We start from the raw sequence: 23,872 nt of genomic DNA, 5'->3' as shown, positions 1-23,872 counted from the left end.
CATAATTGTTAGGGTTATATGCATTAGGGTTTTAAAAAACAAATTACCCACATGATTTTGGTCATTACCTTGCTTATTTACTGATAATCTTTCTTGCTGGTAATGTAATGAAGCTTCTTTAACTTGTGGATTTGAAATTGAAGAGAGTGATTTCATGGCTCTTTAATAATGGTTGTGGGAGTTCCTAATTAAATATTCATAGAGAATTGGATAAAACAAATATTATCCTTATGAATTTTCGGTTATGGCTACACTAGTTTATGCATTAGATCTTTATATAATTTTACTTGTTGTTTGTAGTTGAACTTCATCCATGGGAATTATATATCAAATTTCTTCAGCTGCGTATGCATTCATTATGCTACAATCTGGGTTTTCTCTATTATTTGCTATAGAACCTTTATTTTGCAATTCTAATTTATTAACAATTTGCTATTTGTTTCAGCATAAAACTATTGATAGTACACTATTAATAAATGTGTTTTGAATGACTTGTGAATTTTGAAATAATGTTGGATCATTTTATTAATTTGTTTCACTGTGAGGCTATTGACTGAAGAAGTCACATAGCATTTAGGATTTGATATTATTGTGCATCAAATGTTGTTGTATATATTTCCAACTAGTTAACTATTGGAGAATTGCCCTTTAATACACTCGTCCTAGACTTGTTTTTAGTTTTTGACAATTAGTTCATGAAGCTGTGATAAAGTCATTGAATAAATTAATTGCATTTTATTTGATTAATAATGTCATATTAGAAAAGAGAAAAAGAGGAATAACTTGTGGTTTACAAATTTTTCAGGAAAAATATGTTACTGCCAAAATGTGTTTCTGTTACTAGTATTTTGAAACTGGGAAGTACTTCAATGCTGAAATCACATAAAATAGCCATAACTAAAGTTGATTCAGGAGTTGAACAGTTCGCTGTTGATACATCTCACTAATTAATTTGTTTCTATTTTTTTATTGATTTCGTTTAATTAATTGTATTCTATTATATGTAGTCTATGGTTGTGATTTGCAACTCAGTTTCCTTTTTTTAGTTTTTATTATAATCTAACCTCCAATGCAGTTGTGTAAAGAATTTCTTTACTTGAATTTTACCCTGGAGTCGTGTAAAGAATTCTCCAATGCAGTTGTGTAAAACATTTATTTACCTGACTTTTACCCCGAAGTCGTGTAAAGAATTCTTTACACAACTGCTGTCGTGTAAATAATTTTTTTACCTGTCGAGTAAAGAATTTCATATACAACTGCTGTCGAGTAAAGAATTTCATACACAATTGCTGTCGAGTAAAGAATTCTTTACACGACTGTTGTTGTGTGATGAATACTTTACTCGACAGTAGTCGAGTATGAACACTTTACTCCACTATATTCACATAATTAGTTCTTTACTGGACTGTAGTTTGTAAAGAATTCTTCACTGGACATGCGTCGGGTATGAACACTTTATTTCCAATGTTACAAAAAATCTATGGTTTATATAGTAGACTGTAGATCAATGCATGTTTTATTCGACTGTAGTCGTGTAATGAATGATTTACTCGACTGGTATGTCGTGTAATTTTTATGATTGGTTTAAAATATATTATTATGTAACTTTTCAATCATTTTATATATTGATTGATAATTTTTTTTTGTATTTATGCAGATGGAACCGAAGATCAAGGAATCTGAATACTTCAAAGCAAAGATTTCAAACCGATCATCACTACAGGCAGTGAAGGACATTAAAGATAAACTCTCTGAGGCGTAGAAAAATATTTTCAGGCGTTCTTGTTTCGGTCATTTTTTGGATGTGAAAGAGTTAAAGTTTTCTGCTCAGTTACTCCACAGCATATTATTGAGAGAAGTGAAATCAGATGAAAATGCAATATGGTTTAGGATCGGACGAAAAAATGTTTGATTTTCATTGGAGGAGTTTGCCTTGGTGACAGGCTTAGATTGCAGTCCATCGTGTGAGCCCGATATTGAAAATAATGATGATGATTACACAACAGTTGATGAGTTCCTAGATGGAAATTGTGCAATCACAACACAAGAACTTCGTACAAAGTTTTTGCAGGCTAAGTCAAATGATGACATGAAAATGGTCAAGCTGGCCATGTTGTATTTTGTTGAGTCCGTGTTACTTGGAAAGGAGAATAGAAATCATATAAATGAAACTAATGTACTCCTTGTGGACAATTTTACCGAGTTTAATGAATTTCCCTAGGGACGCATTTCTTTTAAGATGACCATTGATAGTTTGAGAAAAGGCGTTGCAGAGCGTGTGGCGAAGCCTAAGAAGAAGTCAACTGCGGATTCTAAATACAAGGGAGCAACGTATAGTGTGCATGGTTTCCCCCATGCTTTTATGGTAACAAAACTAAACTAATTTATTAATCGCTTATTGAGTATCATCTTTCTATTTATAATTTACCAATTTTTTTGCTGAAAATAAATTGTGTCATTGATTATACAGGTGTGGGCATATGAAGCAGTTTCCGTCATCGGTGATAAATGTGCAAAGTGTTATGGTGATTTATTTCCAAGGATTTTGAGATGGAAATCAACAAAGCCTAAAGAGCTTGAAGAGATTCAAATGAAGGTATTGAATAAAAAAGCCTCTATGATGGTTTTCATAGAAAAATTACATGCTACCGGAGATGTCGAGGCAAATAAGCATTACATGAGCTATTTTAGTAAAGATGAGTGGCTTCAAGAGATCGGTGAAGAGAATGATAATGCTATTGAGTCAGATAGTCATCCAGAAGAAAATCCTTCACATGAAGATAATGAATCACATGATAGTGAGTTAAATAGTTTTGATGGTTTTCCTGATGATAGTGATTCAGATGGTGCACCCACCTCCAGTGGTCCAAGAACATTGCCTCCAGAACATTTAAAGGAATCAACATCAATACCAGCTGAGGTCACAAAAAAAAAGGTAAGTCAATGTTCTATTAAACTATACTGTAAATTATGCTATAAATTGTTTACCTATTTATGCATATCTATTATGAAGGGAGTAAGTAACAAAATACTGCGATAGTAACTTATTTATTATCCAATAAGTTCATTACTCAGTAAACAAAATACTAAGTTGCAGCCTATTTATGAGCATCGACTTTGGAACTTTTGATTTGATTGCTTTGTTGTTGTAATATTTATTTCATTTTCTATTGAGTCAAATGATTTTAGTTTATGGTTATTTTTATTTCTCAGTCCTCAAAAATATATGAAAACTTCAATATTTTTGACACACTACTTCATTTTCTACTGTACACGATCACAATCGGGTAATAAATACTTCACTCGACTGTGGTTGTGTAATGAATACCTTACACGACTATACACGACTACATCAAGGCTAATATAATATTTTGAAATTTTTTATACATGTCAGGGTGGTCCATCTCGACATGCCTCCCGTGCGTTTGATGGTTTTATTCTCGAGGAGAAGGTTAATCATCTTGGTTGTCGCATTTAAAACATTGAAGAAAATATTGCCAAGATGGAAAATACCATGGAGAATATGGACACAAAGATTGATAACATTGAGGGGAAAATCGATCATATTAACGTGATCGACAATAAATTGAGTAGGCTTATTCAGTTACTTGAGGAGTCTTCAACCTCATAATCTTAGGGGGTTGATTTTAAGGTTTGATATATAAAAGTATTAATATTTTTCATTTAGTATATATGTTTATTTAATTAGCTAACAATTTGGTTGCTATGTCTACAGCCTATAAACGATCCCATGGACGTCGCATCGGGTCAGTCACCTAGGCAACAATCTTTGGAGACGCTTGTCAATATTTGTAGTACAGAAAGGGCTACAGACATGATGACGCCAGATGATTCTCATGGTACAGAGGGGGATCCTATTATCGTCTCAACGCAATAAAAAGATTGTAGATTGGTGTACAATTTATGGAAGAGAAAGGATATGAAAACTTCCACTTATTTACGGACACCGTACACTAATCCTTTAAAGAAGCCGCGAGAGACGACAGATGTTGAGGTGCAACCTCAAGAGACAAAGAGCTTCAAAGTGTGTCCCATTATACTCCAAGAGGAGTTATTGGAGCTGCAGCGATGGATGGACATAAAAAATGATAAAAAAGAGCTGTGAGTTATCTCATATTATGATATTATTTTTTTTGAAATCCAGATAATTGTATTGTATGTTTATTTAATAGTTTTGCTAATTTTATAATAGATTATATGCAGTAAATTTATCGATTTGACTCTTATGGAGGTTAACCGTGAATTTTTTCGTAAATTATACACACCGGACATGTGATTGTCTAATCTCGTAAGTCATAAATTTTGTTGTGATTATTACGATAAATATTTGTAATTTTTTTTACTTATTTCACACTCTATGTTCAGCACATCGACATTGGCTGCTACTACTTAAGGAAAGAAATGTTCAAGGCTCCGACTCGGAATGGACAAGCTAGTGCCATTATGGACAATAATTTTCTGGTATAGTCATTTTTCTGTAGCCTACTCCTTAACTTCTTAGAGTAACAACAGCTAATATATTATTGTTAAATTTTCTAGAATAATTTGAGGGACAAACACAAGGTGTATCTGGGAGACCCAGATAGGGTGTGGGAAAAGGATTGTTACTGTATTGATTATGCTAATGGTGCAAAATTGGACTGTGCCACTCCTTGGAAAAATGTTTCCACTATAAGTTTCACATTGTATGCTTAGTTTTTTACATCATATGCACTGCAAATAGATAAAAACAGTTACCGCATTTCGTAGATATATTTGCCGTTACTTGTTAAGAATATTGTCTGTATTTCGTAGGTGTACTTGCCAATATTCATGAATGATCATTGGGTTCTCGGTGTGGTCGATATACTTGGGGGCAAAATTTCTATTTATGACTCCATGATAGACTTAACAAAGGATTCAGTTTTGGTGAGACAATTGCTGCCTGTTGCAGACATGATACCTTTAGTACTTCAGAAGATAGCATATCACGAAACACATCCAGACTGTAGTAAGGTTATTTCTAAAATTCCTTGGCCCATCGTGCGAGTGCGTGACATCCCGCAACAAAAATCAGGGTATGTACTATATATATAATGTGTTTTGAACATAATAATAAGAATGATGATTTTTAACAATTGATTTATATGAATTTTTTTAGTGGTGACTGTGGAGCATTTTTGTTGCGGTACTTGGAGGTCCTAGCCCATGGACTTGATGTCAATTCATACTGCCAACAAGATCATGTTACGCAATTTCGACAAGCCTTGGCTGTAAAATTATTTGGGCATAGGTCATGGAAAAAAACTTTGTAGTGTCATTTTTTGGACTATGAGATGTAATAGTTATGATGGGGATGTTGTTGATGTCATTAAAGACAATTGACAGCATTAATATATTTTATTTTTTTGTTAATTATATTAATGATAGATAAGAAAGTTTGTACAATCTATGTGATATAACATAATTGCCATATATGCACAGGGAATACACTGTAAGAAAATACATGACTGCAGTTGGGTATTTGCACAGATACACGACTGCAGTCGGGTATTTAGAAATAAACATGCCAAGCTCTGTGACAAAATACTCAACTACAGTCGGGTATTTGCACAGATACACGACTGCAGTCGGGTATTTAGAAATAAACATGACAAACTCTCTGTGACAAAATACTGAACTGCAGTCGGGTATTTGCACAGATACACGACTGTGGTCGAGTATTTAAAAATAAACATGACAAGCTCTATGTGACAAAATACTTGACTGCAGTCGGGTATTTGCACAGATACACAACTATGGTCGAGTATTTAAAAATAAACATGACAAGCTCTCTGTGACAAAATACTCGACTGCAGTCGGGTATTTGCACAGATACACGACTATGGTCAAGTATTTATGCACAGATACATGACTATAGTCGAGTATTTAGAAATAAACATTACCAGTTCTGTAACAGCCAAAATACACGATTGTACTTGGGTATGTGCACAAAATAAAAACTCTTTTTAATCATTCATTATATTGATGACACAATCAAGATAGATTTTAAACATATCAAACTTCAAATAAATAAAACTAACTATAGTCTGGTTGCCTATCAAATAACATAAATCCAATACTTATTGAAATCGTAAATAAGTCGTAATACAATAGAAGTTATTTAACATTCATCATAAATTTTTGGCATATTCAACCCAAACACTCGGTCTATATTTTATAAGCCTCTGGTCGCCTCCCTTCAATACTTATTCTTAGAAAGCCACACAAACACGGTTATTCATCTGCGAAACAAAAAGATAGAAATTTATCACTAAATATGAAAGATATTAAAAAAATTAAAACAACAAAAATTAACAAGTATATAAGGTTCATAGTAGTACATGTGCTTGTTTATGTTTCATTCGGTCTAACTACGGGCTCATTGCTAGACAGTGGGATTGGTGCACTGCAAGTTAATCGATTATGTCCTCGAGAACCACACCTACCACACTTACGGCGCAACTTCTCTTCGCCTTGTGATGGTATCCTAATTTGTTGTGGCCGACCCTTTTTCCGCTTTTCCATAGAGGGCAAAACCTCATTACTTTGCACTTCTTCTGAAACCTCCCATTCTTCTTCTGTGCCAACATGATATATTGTTTCTGCGTATGCTGCAACCCATGCTTCACTAGAATAGTAACGAGAACACATGTCATATGCAGACAATGTTTCTTGATACCTACAAACAACTAATGCATGTTCACAAGGTAATTGATCGAGTTGAAATTCCCGACAATTGCATGTCTTGTCAAGAATGTTGACTTGACCATTAAGGTCACCATCTTTAAGAATAAATTCATACATATTTAGTGGCACCACTTTATATGTACGGGAATTCTCAGATTTTGTTAACAACTCCTTTTCAGACCATTTTGTAAGTCGTGTGTGACAATTAACTACCTCTTCTCACCTATCACAAAACCACTCCCGTAGCTTATCAATGATCGAATCCAATAACTTGTGAATGGGCAACTGTCTGGGGTTTTTAAGAACAAAATTCATGGATTCTGCTATGTTTATTGTCATAATACTATAACGCAACCCATCAAAATGAGAACGAGCCCACTTCTCATACCCTGCATCTTGAAGATATTTTACAACTCTTTCATCGACCTTTTGTATCTCATTCATAAAGTAATTAAAATATTGTGGTCGATAAGCTTTTGCAGCTAGTTCAACAATTACACCTACCTCGATATCTTTAAACTTAGCTCATAAGTTTTGTTTTAAATGGTGCGTACAAATACCATATGCAGCATTTGGGAATGCGATGTTAACATTCTTTTGGATACTTGGGTGCCTATCAGAAATGAAAACCAAATTAGGAACTTCACCTATTGCTACTTTTAACTTCATTAGAAACCATCCCTATGGTGCATCGTTCTCACTGTCACCAACATTAAATGCAACAGGATAAAGTTGATTGTTACCATCAAGTGCTGTCGCAATGAATAAAGTTCCTTTAAATTTTCCCTTCAAGAACGTGCCATCAATTGCAATAACTAGCCTTATTGATGAAATAAATCCATGTATACAACCCCCAATTGCCATAAAAAAATATTTAAAGTTATTTGCATTGTCAACTTCAAGAAACGTGCAGGTGCTCGAATTTTTCTTCTTTAACATTTCCATATATAAAGGGAGTAACTTGAATGAATCCTCAGGCATGCCTCTAACTTTCTCCATTGCATATTCTCTTGCTTTCCATGCCTTGTGATAACTTATTTCATACCCAAACTGTTTCTGAAAATCTTCTCTGATATCACCAGGCCTATATGAGGATGAAACACCATCAAACTTATGACAAATCTTATGTCCGATAAGTTTAAATGAAACATGACGATGATCTCTCTTACGGACATCAAGTGCACAACTATGGACACTATAATACTTTGTGATTTTAAACATATTCAAACTTCCAAACTTCATAGCACGAAGTCGCCACTTACAAGTATCGTCAACACACTTAACAACAAGAATATTCTTCCTCGACTTGAAGGTTTTAAACTCAAAATTTTTCCTAAGAGCTTCTATAAAAAGCACTTGTTGCAACTCTTCTTTCGAACTAAACAATTTTTTTCCCATTAACCAATCACTATCACCAACAACTTCCGTAGATGGCAAGTTAATAGTATTAGAATGCGAGTTATCAGTGTCGATTGAACTGCTACATGCAAACAAATTAACTCTAGGCATATATCTATTATTGGAATGTGCTACATTCCCCAGTGTTGGATCACTAACTGTTATCCCATCAACATCATCATGAACAATAACATTCACATTTTTCTCATTTGACCTTCTATCATTGGGTTGTGTTTCAGGAACAAATTCGAATATTGACTGATCTTTAGCAACAAAATTGTTTGGGCTTAAACATTCACCTTCGACATATGGCTCAAGAGGTTCTTCTGGACAGTTATCTGGCCCGAAATTAGGGTCCACATGAGTAATAGGGGTCACCAAAATCTGTTTTCTTTGGTAGGTAATGCAAAGAGGAATCTTCAACTCAGCTCCACTAATTGTTTCCTCTAGAAAATAATCTACATCATCATCATTCGTAATTGGGACAGGCGGCATTGGGTCAAATATTTTTAGCTTGAACTTCATTTCAATATCAAATTCAGAAATATCAATACAAATAACCCGAGAAACTTTTTCTATCAATTGTGCATACGTTGTAGAACGGGGCACCATGATCCCTCTTGTTAACATAAATATGTTAATAATATTGATTTTGATGATAACAAATTTTAAATGTATTTTGACAAAAATATTGGAGCTATTTCTTAATAAACGAAAACCCTTTTAATCATTGCCTTATTTCTTCATAAAAGATGGATTTTCAAATTAGAAAGAAATTCTCTGCAAAAACTTGTTTAAAATTGCAATTCTGGTCATAAACGGTGAACCGTTTATTTTAAACGGTTAACCGATTATAGGCAGAGAGTAACACATTCCCTAAACCTCTAACCGTTTAGGAAAAACAGAAAACACAAAAGATGGGGAGGTTACTGGAAATTAACAGTAAACCGTTTGCTTTTAAACGGTTAACCGATTAGCACCAGAGAGCAACACATTGCCTAAGCTCTAGCCGTTTATGCTTAACGGAAAACACCCAAGATGGGAAGGCTACTGGAACCTAACGGTGAACCGTTTATTTTAAACGGTTAACCGATAACGTCCAGAATTGAAGGTAGTCATCCTCTGGCATTAATTAACGAAAACTGATAAGGCTAAATTGTTGTGCAGGTTACTGGAGTCAAACGGCAAACCGTTTATTTTTAAACGGTCAACCGATAATACCCAGAGAAGCCACTTTATGCAATCCCTTAACCGCTAAATGAAAACGGATTAACTGATGTTCATTTTGCAGGTTACTGGAGACAAACGGCTAACCGTTTATTTCAAACGGTTAACCGATAATATCCAGAAACGTTACTTCATGCAAGTCCTTAACCGTTTAGTGTAAACGGATAACAAATGCTCATCTTGCAGGTCTCTGGAAGTTAACGGCGAAAGGGCAACCCTAAACGGCAAACCGTTTATTTGAAATCTGGCCCAACGGTAACTTTGACCAGCCTAAACGGTTAACCGTTAATGGTTAACGGCGAACCGTTTTCTGTCCGACAGTTTGTAACGGCTAGATTTTCGGCTCCAAATATAAATAAGCTCATTCAAATTCAAAGTAGGTTGATCACAACACAACCATTTGAGCTAATATTCGAGAATACAATCTTCATAGAGCTTAGAACACATTCTTGCTTCATCTATTCACATATTAAGCATCATTGAGTAATCTTATATATTGTGAGAGGCAAAACAATTTGTAATCTTTTACTTTGAGTGATTGTAAGTGTTGGGATACACTTGGGTTAAGAGATTGGGGATAATCTCTTGTTGTAAAGGTCCATTGACACCTTGGAAGTCAAGTGTAAGCATTTGAAGCCTTGGAGGCTTGCTTAGTGGAATCCTCAAGCCCGGAAAGCTTGGAGGCGTGGACGTAGGCGAGGTTGGCCGAACCACGTAAAAATCTCGTGTTTGAATCTCTCTTCTCTTATCTTTTTATATTGTGATCATCTTAATTGTTATTGCTTTGAATTTGAGTTATAATTGCATTAAGATTTTCTTTAATATTGAATAATTTTTTAGAATCCCAATTCACCCCCCCTCTTGGGTTGCTTACTTGTATTTCACCTCTTGCCTCCGTACCATTAAATCTATAATCCACAACTAGACCACCATTTTTTGATGGTAATGATTATGCTTATTGGAAAACTAGAATGAGAATCTATCTGCAAGCCTTAGATTATGAAATTTGGGAAGTTGTTTGTGATGGTCCATTCATGCCTACGTTCAAAGATGAAGTAGGAGATGATATTCCTAAACCATCGAGTCAATGGAGTGAGTTAAAAAAGAGAAAGATGTCTCTAAACTCCAAGGCTATAAATGCTTTGTTTTGTGCCCTTGATAAGAAAGAATTCCATAGAGTATCTAGTTGTGAAAGTGCACAAGAGATATGGAACAAACTTGAAGTTGTCTATGAAGGGACAAATCAAGTGAAAGAGTCTAAAATCAGTAGATACACTCGCCAATATGAGTTGTTCGAAATGGAACAAAATGAAAATGTGTATTCTATGTACACTAGATTTACGGACATAGTGAACACCCTAGGTGCCTTAGGGAAAACCTTCTCAAATAGTGAGAAAGTTAAGAAAATCATTAGGTCACTTCCAAAAGAATGGAGACCTAAAAGAACCGCTATTGAAGAGGCCAAAGATTTAAATACTTTACCTCTTGATGATTTAATTGGTTCTCTTATTTCGTATGAAGAGGATTTAGTTGCAGAAAAAGGACATGAGGAGAAGAAGAAAAGCATTGCTCTCAAAGCTTCAAAATATGAGAGTGATGAGGAGAGTGAACCGGATGATGAAGAACTAGTCATGCTAGCAAGGAGGTTCAGAAAATTCTTCAAGAAAACCGGAGAGCGAAGAAATTTCAGAAACTTCAAGAACTATAGGGAGAAGAAGAAGGCAATCACTTGCTATGAATGCAAGAAGCCTGGACATATAAGATCGGAGTGCCCACTTATCAACAAACTCAAGAAGAAAGCAATGGTTGCAACTTGGGATGATAGTGAGGAAGAATCAAATGATGAAGAAGGATTGCAAGAAGTATCAAACCTAGCACTCATGGCAATAGGAGGGGATGATGATCTCAATGAGGTAAGTGATCCTACCTATGATGAATTATATGATGCTTTTCAAGATTTGCATAATGAGTTGATGAAAATTGGTAAAAAGAATATATGTCTTAAAAAGGAAATGGCAAAGCTTAAAAATGAAAATGAATCTCTAAATGCAAGAATTGTATGCCTAGAAGTAGGAAACAAAACATTGCATGATGAAATTGCATTATCAAATGAGAAACCTAGCATCTTACATGAGCATTTGAAATCACACATAGATGAGTTGAAAAATGAGAACGAATTGCTCAAGAAAAAGAATAATGAATTAAATGAAATTGTTTTGAAATTTACAAATGGGCAAAAGATGTTGGATAATATGCTTAACTCACAAAAATGTGTTTTTGATAAAGGAGGACTTAGATATAAGCCAAACTTGAAGCAAAAGTATTATAAGAATTATTTTGTTAAAGCTACCTCCACAAATGATCATAAGATTGTATGTCATTATTGTAATCAAAATGGTCACATGAAATTTAGATGTCCCGTGAAAAGGAATGCATATTATGGTGTCAAGTGCATTTGGGTTCCAAAAGGAACCGTTGCTAACTCTCAAGGACTTAAAAAGCTTTGGGTACCTAAAACTTGAGACTTTTTCTTGTAGGGCTTGAAGAAGAAGAAGAATAAATGGTACTTGGACAGCGGTTGTTCAAGGCACATGACCGGAAACTATGCATGGTTCTCAAGCTTTACCAAAATTGAAAATGGTGGAGACGTATCCTTTGGAGACAACTCAAAAGGAAAAATCCTTGGAATTGGAAATGTTGGTAAAGTTTCTTCAACTCTAATTGAGAATGTATGTTTGGTTGAAAACTTGAAACACAACTTAATTAGCATTAGTCAATTATGTGACAAAGGTTATAAAGTTATCTTTGATAAATTTAGTTGTGTTATTGAGAACTCATGTGATGGCAAAACCTTATTTGTTGAAAATAGATGTGGTAATGTTTATATCATTGACATAGAATGTGCATCTACTCTTGATAAATGTTTTTCGGCATTGCATGATGATTGTTGGTTGTGGCATAGAAGGTTAGGACATGCAAGTATGGACTTGATTTCAAAAATTTCGAAAGATGATTTAGTTAAAGGTCTTCCGAAAATTGGTTTTCAAAAGGATAAGATTTGTGAAGCTTGTCAATTTGGAAAACAAATTAAAACTTCTTTCAAGAATAAAAACCATATTTCTACTTCAAACCCACTTGAACTTCTTCACATAGATCTTTTTGGGCCATCTAGATATGCAAGTCTAAATGGCAAATATTATGCTTTTGTGATAGTGGATGATTATTCTAGATATACATGGGTATTATTCTTAGCCAATAAGGATGATGCTCTTGATGCATTTAAAGTGTTTTGTAAGAAATTACAAAATGAAAAAGGGCATGGTATTGTATGCATTAGGAGTGATCATGGAGGAGAATTTGAAAATCATGCATTTGAGAGTTTTTGCAATAATCTAGGCATTGAGCATCAATTTTCTTCACCTAGAACTCCACAACAAAATGGAGTTGTTGAGAGAAAGAATAGGTCTATTCAAGAAATGGCTAGGACCATGTTAAATGAGAATGCATTACCAAAATATTTTTGGGCCGAAGCCGTCAACACCGCTTGTTATGTTTTAAATCGGGTGTTGATTAGACCTAATCTTAATAAAACTGCATATGAGCTTTGGAAAGATAGAAAACCCAACATTGGTTATTTTAAAGTTTTTGGATGCAAATGTTTTGTATTGAACACAAAAGACAATCTTGGTAAATTTGATTCAAAATCCGATGTTGCTATTTTTCTTGGTTATTCAAATTCAAACAAAGCTTATAGAGTCTATAACAAAAGAACTTTAGTTGTGGAAGAATCTATGCATGTCACATTTGATGAGTCTAACCCCTCCTCTACGGAGAAAGTCGTTGTTGATGATGATGCAGGAGAAGAAGAACAAGAAGAAGAAGCATCAAATGACAATCAAGAGGATGCACCACATGGAATTCAAGAGGAACATCATGAAGAACTAAATGTGGAGCAAAATGAAGGTACTTGTCAAACACTCCCCAAGGAGTGGAGGTATGTCTCTTCTCACCCTAAAGATGTAATTTTAGGAGATCCCTCACGAGGTATTACAACTAGATCATCACTTAGAAATACTTGTGAGCATAATGCATTCATCTCTCAAATTGAACCAAAATCCTTTGAGGATGCAGAAAATGATGAATCTTGGATTATGGCAATGCAAGATGAGTTAAATCAATTTGAAAGATAAAATGTGTGGGAATTAGTTCCTAAACCTGAACATCAATCTGTAATAGGTACTAAATGGGTGTTTAGAAATAAGATGGATGAATCCGGCATGGTTGTAAGAAACAAAGCTAGATTAGTGGCTCAAGGTTACAACCAAGAAGAAGGAATTGATTTTGATGAAACCTTTGCTCCTGTAGCAAGGTTAGAATCCATTAGAATGTTGTTAGCATATGCATGTCATAAAGATTTTATTTTATTTCAAATGGATGTGAAAAGTGCTTTCCTAAATGGATATATTATGGAAGAAGTGTATGTAAAACAACCCCCTGTTTTTGAAAATGAAAAATTTCCAAATCATGTTTATAAGTTGCTTAAAGCCTTGTATGGTTTAAAACAAGCACCTAGAGCATGGTATGATAGACTTAAGAATTTTCTGTTGGAAAATGACTTCTCAATGGGTAAAGCGGATACTACTCTATTTGTTAAGCATAAGAACCAAGACTTACTTATTGTTCAAATTTATGTTGATGATATTATTTTTTGTTCTACTAATGAGTTGTTGTGTAAAGAATTTTCATCGTGTATGAGCAAAGAATTTGAGATGAGTATGATGGGAGAGTTGAAATACTTCCTTGGACTTCAAATCAAACAAAACGAGGAAGGAATTTTCATAAATCAAGCCAAGTACGTAAAGGATCTACTCAAACGATTCGGCATTGATGATTCAAAGACCAAGAATACACCAATGAGCACAACAACCAAGCTGGACAAAGATGAAAAAGGTAAAGAAGTGGACATCAAAATGTATCGAGGTATGATCGGATCCCTACTTTATTTGACTGCAAGTAGACCCGATATCATATTTAGTGTATGTTTGTGTGCAAGATTTCAGTCATGTCCCAAGGAATCTCATTTGCTAGCTGTTAAAAGAATTTTCCGTTATTTGAGTGGAACCATAGATATTGGCCTTTGGTATCCTAGTGGAACTCACATAGATTTAACATGCTTTTCGGATGCGGATTTTGCTGGTTATAAAGTGGATAGGAAGAGCACTAGTGGAACTTGCTATATTCTAGGACACTCTCTTGTTTCATGGTTTAGCAAGAAACAAAATTCTGTCGCACTTTCAACTACCGAGGCTGAATATATAGCTGCCGGAAGTTGTTGTGCACAAGCTCTTTGGATGAAACAAACACTTAGAGATTATGGCATTAATCTTGAACAAATTCCTATTAAGTGTGATAATACTAGTGCTATAAACCTTTCAAAGAATCCCATTCAACACTCTCGAACCAAGCATATAGAAATAAGACATTATTTCTTGAGAGATCATGTTCAAAAGGGAGATATTGCATTAGAGTTTATTTCCACGGAAAAGCAACTTGCCGATATTTTCACAAAACCGCTTTGCGAAGAACAATTTTCAAAAATTCGGCATGAACTTGGGATGATGAAATTTTTGCATTAACATCTCTATTCATGCTATTGAGTGTACTAAATTGATTGATTACTACTTATGAAATGCTTGAGCTTGGTAGACAAATGATGAATTTGCATTGATAACTCTTGAGTGTATTGATTGGTTGAAAACATGTTCATAAATCATGCATTAAAATGGCTCATAAAATATTTTCAGATCGATTAAATGATCTTGGAATAAATTATTTCCTGGCCAAAAATTAAATCAAATGTGTGAAATTACAGATAAAATAAACGGTTAGCCGTTTCCTATAAACGGATCACCGTTTAATTCCATAAACGAGATTGTTTGTCTGTCCAGTTACCCTTTCACCGTTTGCCACAATCGGTGAACCATTTTTGAACAGAGAGTCCTCTAACAGTTACCCCTTAGCCGTTAAGCGATTTAGCTTACACCGTTTCTGTTTCTTCAGCCCCTGGGAGTTACCCTTTAACCGTTCAATAAACGGTTAACCGTTTTCGTGAAGTATAAAAACTGTTCAAAGGTTTGCTTCTCCTTCTCCAGTTACCCTCTCACTGTTTCCTCTATTGTTGCGCAGCCGAAGGTCTCCTTGTCCTCAAATCCTTATTTTTCTTGCTTTCCGTGCCAAATCAAACCCTCAAAATCATTTCTTATCACCTTTAGAACATTTCTACCGATTCAAAACTTTAAATCAAACCCAAAATTCAAAAATCCCAAATCTAAACCCTAACTGTCGCGGGTCGGGTTTCTTCATCCTTAATCCGATTTCCACCTTTCTTCAACCAAATTAAACATCCTACTCACATCCTCTACTCTTCCTTAAACCTTTTATTGATTTACTTTCGTGTTTCCATGGCTGAACCCTCTCGGAGAAATCCTAGGCGTAAATCTGTGCCTCCAAGAAATCCCATACCACCTCGGGAGGTCTCTGAATTTTCAAGGATTCACTTCCCCACTCCTGCGTTGGCTAAGCGGTTTGAGGATCGCTTCGATGGTCGAAAGGTACTTGATTCTTTTTTTGTTGATATTGATGATTTCCGCAACTTGGTTGTTTGTGGTAGAAGTATTAGGGATATGCTTCAGCCTTGGGAGGCTGCTATTGACCTTGATGATCGGGTCTATCCAAATTTAGTGCGAGTCTTTTACTCCAACATGGAAATCTCCGATACTCGCCCAAATAGGATAGTCACTCAAGTCGGCCGTGTTCCCATAAAATTTGATGATGCGGACTTAGCTGACTTTCTAGGTATCTCTTGTGAGGGGCTTGACATTTACACCTCTAGGAAAACCCTCTCCTTTGATACTTTTTCTCATACTCATGGCGTCCGTAATATATGTCGTCGTAGAGACTTATCGGATGAGATGTGTATGCTTCCGTTTCGGTCTCAGCTTTTACCTCTCCAAGTTCGTATTCTTCACTCTATTTTACAGCACATAGTGACTCCTAGGAAGGGTCACTCGGATGAGGTTACGAGGTTGGACGTTGCCATTTTGGATAGCCTTCTTACAGACCGTCCCATTAACCTCGGGTATATTATTGTGCGACATATGTTGAGTACTCCAGCGGTCAACCACCGCTTGCTTCCTTATGGCAGTATCATCACTAAAATACTGCGACGCTTTGAGGTGCCACTTCTTGATACCGGTCATATGGAGACTCGACGGATTGGTCCCGAGGCTGTGACCAGTATCGGATTCTCTAGGAAGAATGGAGTGTGGATAAAGACAAGCAACTCCAAAAACCGGGATACCTTGATTGCTGCAGAGGACGATCGGATGCTCAATGATATCTATACTCCTGATCAGCTTCCTGACTTTAGATTAGGAGCTCTTCCTCATCCTCCGCGTCGTCATTTTGTACCTCGGCCTCTTGCTGATTCAGACCCTGAGGAGCATGCGTTAAATACTGACATTCCCTCCTCTTCCGAGCTGCCTCCTGCTCCTGAGCCTTCTGATGTTCCCGAGCAGCCATCTGCCTCTATGCCGCCTCCAGCTCCAGTTCAGCCCCCTACTTCAGACGCAGTGCAGCAGCTGATCACTGATGTTCAGCGGATTTCGGAGCGCCAGCAGCTGATTCTTGATCGGTTGGACACTCTTTCCCGTGACCACCAGCAGCTGCGTTCTGACTTTCAGATATTCCAGCGGCAAAGCCTTGATCAGCAGCTGGAGCTTATCGCTGGACAGCGCACTATTCTCGGCTATTTCGGCTATGATCCGGGGAGCACATCTTCTCCGCCTCCGTAGTTTCTGAGCTTTGTCTTCGCACATACATTTTACATTTTGGTTGCTAGCACTTTTATTATTATTTTGATTTTGATGCATATGTGTGTGATGTTCTTGTTCTTATTTCCTCTTTTCTTTTTGATGATGAAGGGGGGGATAATTATGGCCTTTAAGATACTTTTTTTAATGGGGAGTTTTAAAAAAAAAATCCTTTTATTCACATTTCTCAATTTGGCCATACATGTAGAGGGAGCACATATTAAGGGGAGCTAAACATTGAATGAAATTTGTCATCATCAAAAAGGGGGAGATTGTTAACATAAATATGTTAATAATATTGATTTTGATGATAACAAATTTTAAATGTATTTTGACAAAAATATTGGAGCTATTTCTTAATAAACGAAAACCCTTTTAATCATTGCCTTATTTCTTCATAAAAGATGGATTTTCAAATTAGAAAGAAATTCTCTGCAAAAACTTGTTTAAAATTGCAATTCTGGTCATAAACGGTGAACCGTTTATTTTAAACGGTTAACCGATTATAGGCAGAGAGTAACACATTCCCTAAACCTCTAACCGTTTAGGAAAAACGGAAAACACAAAAGATGGGGAGGTTACTGGAAATTAACGGTAAACCGTTTGCTTTTAAACGGTTAACCGATTAGCACCAGAGAGCAACACATTGCCTAAGCTCTAGTCGTTTATGCTTAACGGAAAACACCCAAGATGGGAAGGCTACTGGAACCTAACGGTGAACCGTTTATTTTAAACGGTTAACCGATAACGTCCAGAATTGAAGGTAGTCGTCCTCTGGCATTAATTAACGAAAACTGATAAGGCTAAATTGTTGTGCAGGTTACTGGAGTCAAACGGCAAACCGTTTATTTTTAAACGGTCAACCGATAATACCCAGAGAAGCCACTTTATGCAATCCCTTAACCGCTAAATGAAAACGGATTAACTGATGTTCATTTTGCAGGTTACTGGAGACAAACGGCTAACCGTTTATTTCAAACGGTTAACCGATAATATCCAGAAACGTTACTTCATGCAAGTCCTTAACCGTTTAGTGTAAACGGATAACAAATGCTCATCTTGCAGGTCTCTGGAAGTTAACGGCGAAAGGGCAACCCTAAACGGCAAACCGTTTATTTGAAATCTGGCCCAACGGTAACTTTGACCAGCCTAAACGGTTAACCGTTAATGGTTAACGGCGAACCGTTTTCTGTCCGACAGTTTGTAACGGCTAGATTTTCGGCTCCAAATATAAATAAGCTCATTCAAATTCAAAGTAGGTTGATCACAACACAACCATTTGAGCTAATATTCGAGAATACAATCTTCATAGAGCTTAGAACACATTCTTGCTTCATCTATTCACATATTAAGCATCATTGAGTAATCTTATATATTGTGAGAGGCAAAACAATTTGTAATCTTTTACTTTGAGTGATTGTAAGTGTTGGGATACACTTGGGTTAAGAGATTGGGGATAATCTCTTGTTGTAAAGGTCCATTGACACCTTGGAAGTCAAGTGTAAGCATTTGAAGCCTTGGAGGCTTGCTTAGTGGAATCCTCAAGCCCGGAAAGCTTGGAGGCGTGGACGTAGGCGAGGTTGGCCGAACCACGTAAAAATCTCGTGTTTGAATCTCTCTTCTCTTATCTTTTTATATTGTGATCATCTTAATTGTTATTGCTTTGAATTTGAGTTATAATTGCATTAAGATTTTCTTTAATATTGAATAATTTTTTAGAATCCCAATTCACCCCCCCTCTTGGGTTGCTTACTTGTATTTCACCTCTTGCCTCCGTACCATTAAATCTATAATGGCCGTTTTGCTCAATCCATTCACCACAAAACATAATAGGCACACGTACTGAAGTCATTTCCTGTAATAATACAATAATTGATTATACAACAAATACAAAAATAAAATCAAACAAGATTTATAATGAAGTGTGGATCTGTCTGCCTATTTACACGACTGACGTCGTGTAATTGATAGTTTACACGATAATAGTTGTGTAACTTGCTAAATACACAACTTTAGTTCTGTAAACAGTCAGATGATATATTTAATAAAATATAACCGTAATCTTTGTACTAACAGAATGCTAAGTGTCATAACAACTACTATATCTTTTAAACTTGAACGATTGTTGTCGTGTAAATTCATACATACATGACAGAAGTCGTGTAAGTTGCAAAAATACGACTCAATAAATAATCAAAGGACATATTTCTTCTTAAAAAAATGTTGGGATCTCATACCAATTGGAACATTTTACATATATACACAATTATAGTATGTAAGTTTATACGTACACGCTAGTAGTCGTGTAACTTATTAACACACACGACTATAGTCCAGTAATAGTAAAATGATATATATAGTGAAAAATATATATTTTTTGAACTAATAGAATGATAAGATGTCATAATAATTGAATTTTTTTGTACATTTTCACGACTACAGTCGTGTAAATACATACATACACGACTGCTGTCGTGTATGTCGGGTGCAGAAAAAAAATTTGACAACAACTTCAGGTTTTAACGAATGTAGTTATAAAATCCATCAAATAACAGTCATATGATGCAAATGTAATGAAAATATGAGTTGCTTTAGTGTTTATCACAAACCAAACAAAACCCTAAAAATAATATAATGTCAACAAATTGAATAGATAGCCCAAAAATAAAAAATAAAAAGTTTCAAATACCTTATTCATGGGATGAATAATACACCCAGCTGCAAACAAAAATCTCAGTGCATTAGCTGTTTGTGAGTGATTTTGAGTGTAGCGTGAGTTTTTGTTGTGTGGAGTTAAAGAGTGAAGTAAAGAGTGTTGTGAGTTGTGTGTGTTTTATATTTTTCTTTAGGGACATTTTAGACAATGTACCACATAAAAAGGCATAATTAGATAATTTTTAAGCATGAGATATATTTAACTAAATACCCTACTTTTAAGGCATATTTAATTAAAAACCCCGTACAGACGCGGGATTTCTGGGTATTCGGGAAAAAAATATTTTACCAAGATTAAGGGATGTGTTGAGTATACAAGATTAGAAAAGAGAATCCATAATTTGCTGATTGATGAAGAAAGGTATTGGAAATTATTGGGAAAATATGTTCTTTAAAAGTATATGTGTTTATTTAATTGTAATAAATAATTTTTCTGATTAATAAAATTAATGAGGTATTTTATTTAAATATTTTAATTGCATTAATATTTTTATTAAAGTCCATTTAATCATATTATATGTATTTATGTGATCACCATGTGGATTCACAGAAGACATAAATACAAGTTATCTTATGATTAAATAAATTTAGTTCGCAGTTGATAAATAAAGTTGGGCACTTTATTTAGGTATAGACTGTAATAAATTCATTGAATGATTTGTCTTAATCATGTATGAATTTATTGATGTAGTACGACTACATTGAACAAGATCACATATGAGATTTAATTAACTTTGTAATAACTATCAGACTTATTAAATCTCATAGGCATTGATTTTATTGTAATCTTACTCTTGAGTTAATTATGGTTTCATAATTGTAATTGTTATTCCATTGGAGTTACCAATGGGCATGACACATACTTGTAGTCTAGATTACCCGATATCTTAGTAGGAGCATTTATGAGTATTGGAGTTATAGATTAACAATATAGAATTTGTACAACACATCTCTTGATGACTTTTCGGCACTTGATCATAGAATTATCTGGCCAGAGTGTGTCAACATATTTAGTATGTTGAAAATGATCATTAGAGAAAACCAGTAAGTATCAAGGAATAAGATGTTATTAAATTGATTGGAAAGTTGAGATATCAATTTAATTAACGATTTGGTACAAAAGATTGTGCAGTAAAGAAATCAATGTGGATTGGGACGAATTATTATTCGAGCATACAATTATGGAAGTCAGTTCCAATCTTTTAGTAGAGTAAATTTGGAATTAAATAATTGGGCTAGTTTAATTACAGGCCTAATTATTGTAGCCACTATTGTATGTTCACAAATGATCCCCGGGTTAGTTCATTTAATTGACTACACCACTACTGGATTAATAAGCAAGATAACTAGCTATTTAGGTCAAAAGCCTAAATATATCATTTAGTGGGAGGCTCCATTTAATTAGCTTGTGTGTAAGAAGCCTTATGTTATTTTACAAGGTGGGTCCCCTAAAAAAAAGCAAGTAACGTGAGTTTTGTTTTTCATGATTTGGAGCCTAGGGTTTTCACTAAAGGGAGATATAAAAAGGCTTATTTTCTCTAAAGAAAAAGAGAGCAGCCACTTTATACAGATCAAAGAAAAAGATTTTTCTCTCTATTGTTGAGAGAAAATTTTTCTCGTGCCAGTTGCTTTGGTAGTGATAAAGGCGCCCACACGTCAAGTGCATATTAAACGTGAGTCATAACCTGGAAGATCATTGGTGTCAGTTCGTGTTCTAACAAGCGTGGTGGTGACAGATCGTGATCTAACAGGAGTGGTGGTGACGGATCGTGATCTGGGAGTCTAAATCACTTCAGCGGAAAAAGTCAAATCGGATTTTTAAGGTACGATTTCTAGATTACGTATTCTTATATATTATATGAGAGCAATCGTAAAAAAGTTTTATAAAAATTTAAAAAACTTGTATCTTTCCCCAACAATTGGTATCAGAGCCATCTCATAGTAATATATAAGAATTTCGTATGAAATTAATCTTGATATTTATGTATTAGAGTAGCACAATTTATTCAGATATATATTATTTATTTAATATATGAATAAAGCATGTTTATGGTTTGTCTTAATTCATGGTTAGATTTTCTATTGCATTTTTCGTTTGGATATGTAATAAGAGGTGTGGTTTTTTATCACCATGTTTCCCTCTTGATTTATTTTACTGTTATAGAATTTTTTGTAAGCCAAAAATTGGCCTAGGATAATTGTAAATCACTGAAAAATTGCGGAAACTTGCTAGAAAATGTGGCAACGAACCAACGCATGCAGCAGTGAGCGGCCAACAGCACACGCTGCCAGGCGCTGCACACGCAGCAGCTGCAACGCGCAAGCAGCAGCTACAACGCTCAAGCAGCAGCGCGAACGTGGGCTGGAGGCACGCGCGTGCAGGCAGCTGGCGGAGCGTTTTGGTTGGCATCTTTCCGGCGTGATGTGGGCAGCAAACTCGGCGTCGGAGATGGTTGGAAATTGCGTGAACAGTGGCTGTCGTTTGTGGAGATGGCGGCTGGGGAAGAAGAAAGAAAGAAAAATATGATTTTAGGGTTTCATGGTTTTTATCATGGAGGTTCCTATGGTTTCATAATTTTTACTTGGGGCAGAAAATTTTAATGTTTTGCATTTAAGTTCAAACATAGTTTTGGGCTTAATGAATCCTAGTTTTAGGCCCAATTTCAATTGGGCTTAATGGATTAAAATACATAGATAAAATTGAATATATTAAATTTATTTTTTTTCCAAAAGTTTTATTTTAATAAATTTATTTATTTATTTATTTATTTCCTTTTCAAAATTAAAATTGGACCAATTATAAATTTAAAAGCTCAATTTCCCCTAGTCCATTAATAAAGACAAGCTTATGAAAAGATGGACATTGACAAGAAGCCCAATGAAGATTAGACTTAGGGTTAATGTATTTTTTATTATTAGGAAAGCCATGAATTAAGATTATTTAATTATTTTTCTATATGTTATGTTTTGGATGATAACACACATAACATGTCATATAGAATAGGTAGTGTCACTCTATGCGTGATGATACATGTCATTCATTAATAATGAATCTCATTATATTGTTTGTAATTTGCCTATCCTTAATAATATTTGATATCATCTAGATAATATTATAGGAAGCATGCAATTAACAATATTTTTTTTAAAAAAAAAAGGGAAAATCAATTTTAAGATATTGAGTGGGAGAGGGAAAATTCAAGATAATTTTTTCCACGAGCTCCATTGTTAGTTCAATAATAAAATTATATATATACCCCGACTTCATGATACGGTGATGCTCCTTACGGAGGGTATATATATTAGATATTTTATTTGATGAACTTCTTCAAAGATAAAATTGAAATATTTTTCAATCGATTGTTCGCCCCAACGGTGACTATTGATATGAAAAATACGTAGATTGAAACAATAGTTATACACTCAACTAAAATTTGTTATTAACCTTCCCAACGAAGCTCTGTTAACAAATTTAGGCCCAAAGAGATAACGATAATTATTTATCATGTCTCTACATGAAAGTAAATAATCTAATGGATAAATGGGTCTAGTACGTGTAGACATGACTTCCCCAATGGATAGCTTGTCAAAGCGGTACTAGATTATCGTTACAATAAATTAAAATGCATTTATGATTTTTTGCATTTTTGTCATTTATTGTGAATATTGTTTCAAAGTATTTATGCATGTTTATTTTGTTTTTTCAGAAAATGTCTTCCATCAACCCATTATTAATTATCCTTGTTAAAAATGAACTCACTAGCGAAAATTATTTAGATTGAAAATGCAATCTATTTAATATTCTCACTGCTAAGGGAAGCAAATATGTGTTGACCCAGCCTTGCCCTCCTGAACCATCGTTATACGATTATAGAAATCAGAGGGAGTCTTATGAGAAATGGTGCGAAGCTAACAAAATGGCTAAGCGCTAT

The sequence above is a fragment of the Citrus sinensis genome, chromosome 3 (assembly GCF_022201045.2).
Source record: "Citrus sinensis cultivar Valencia sweet orange chromosome 3, DVS_A1.0, whole genome shotgun sequence".
Lineage (NCBI taxonomy): Eukaryota > Viridiplantae > Streptophyta > Magnoliopsida > Sapindales > Rutaceae > Citrus > Citrus sinensis.
This window is presented reverse-complemented; position numbering follows the sequence as displayed.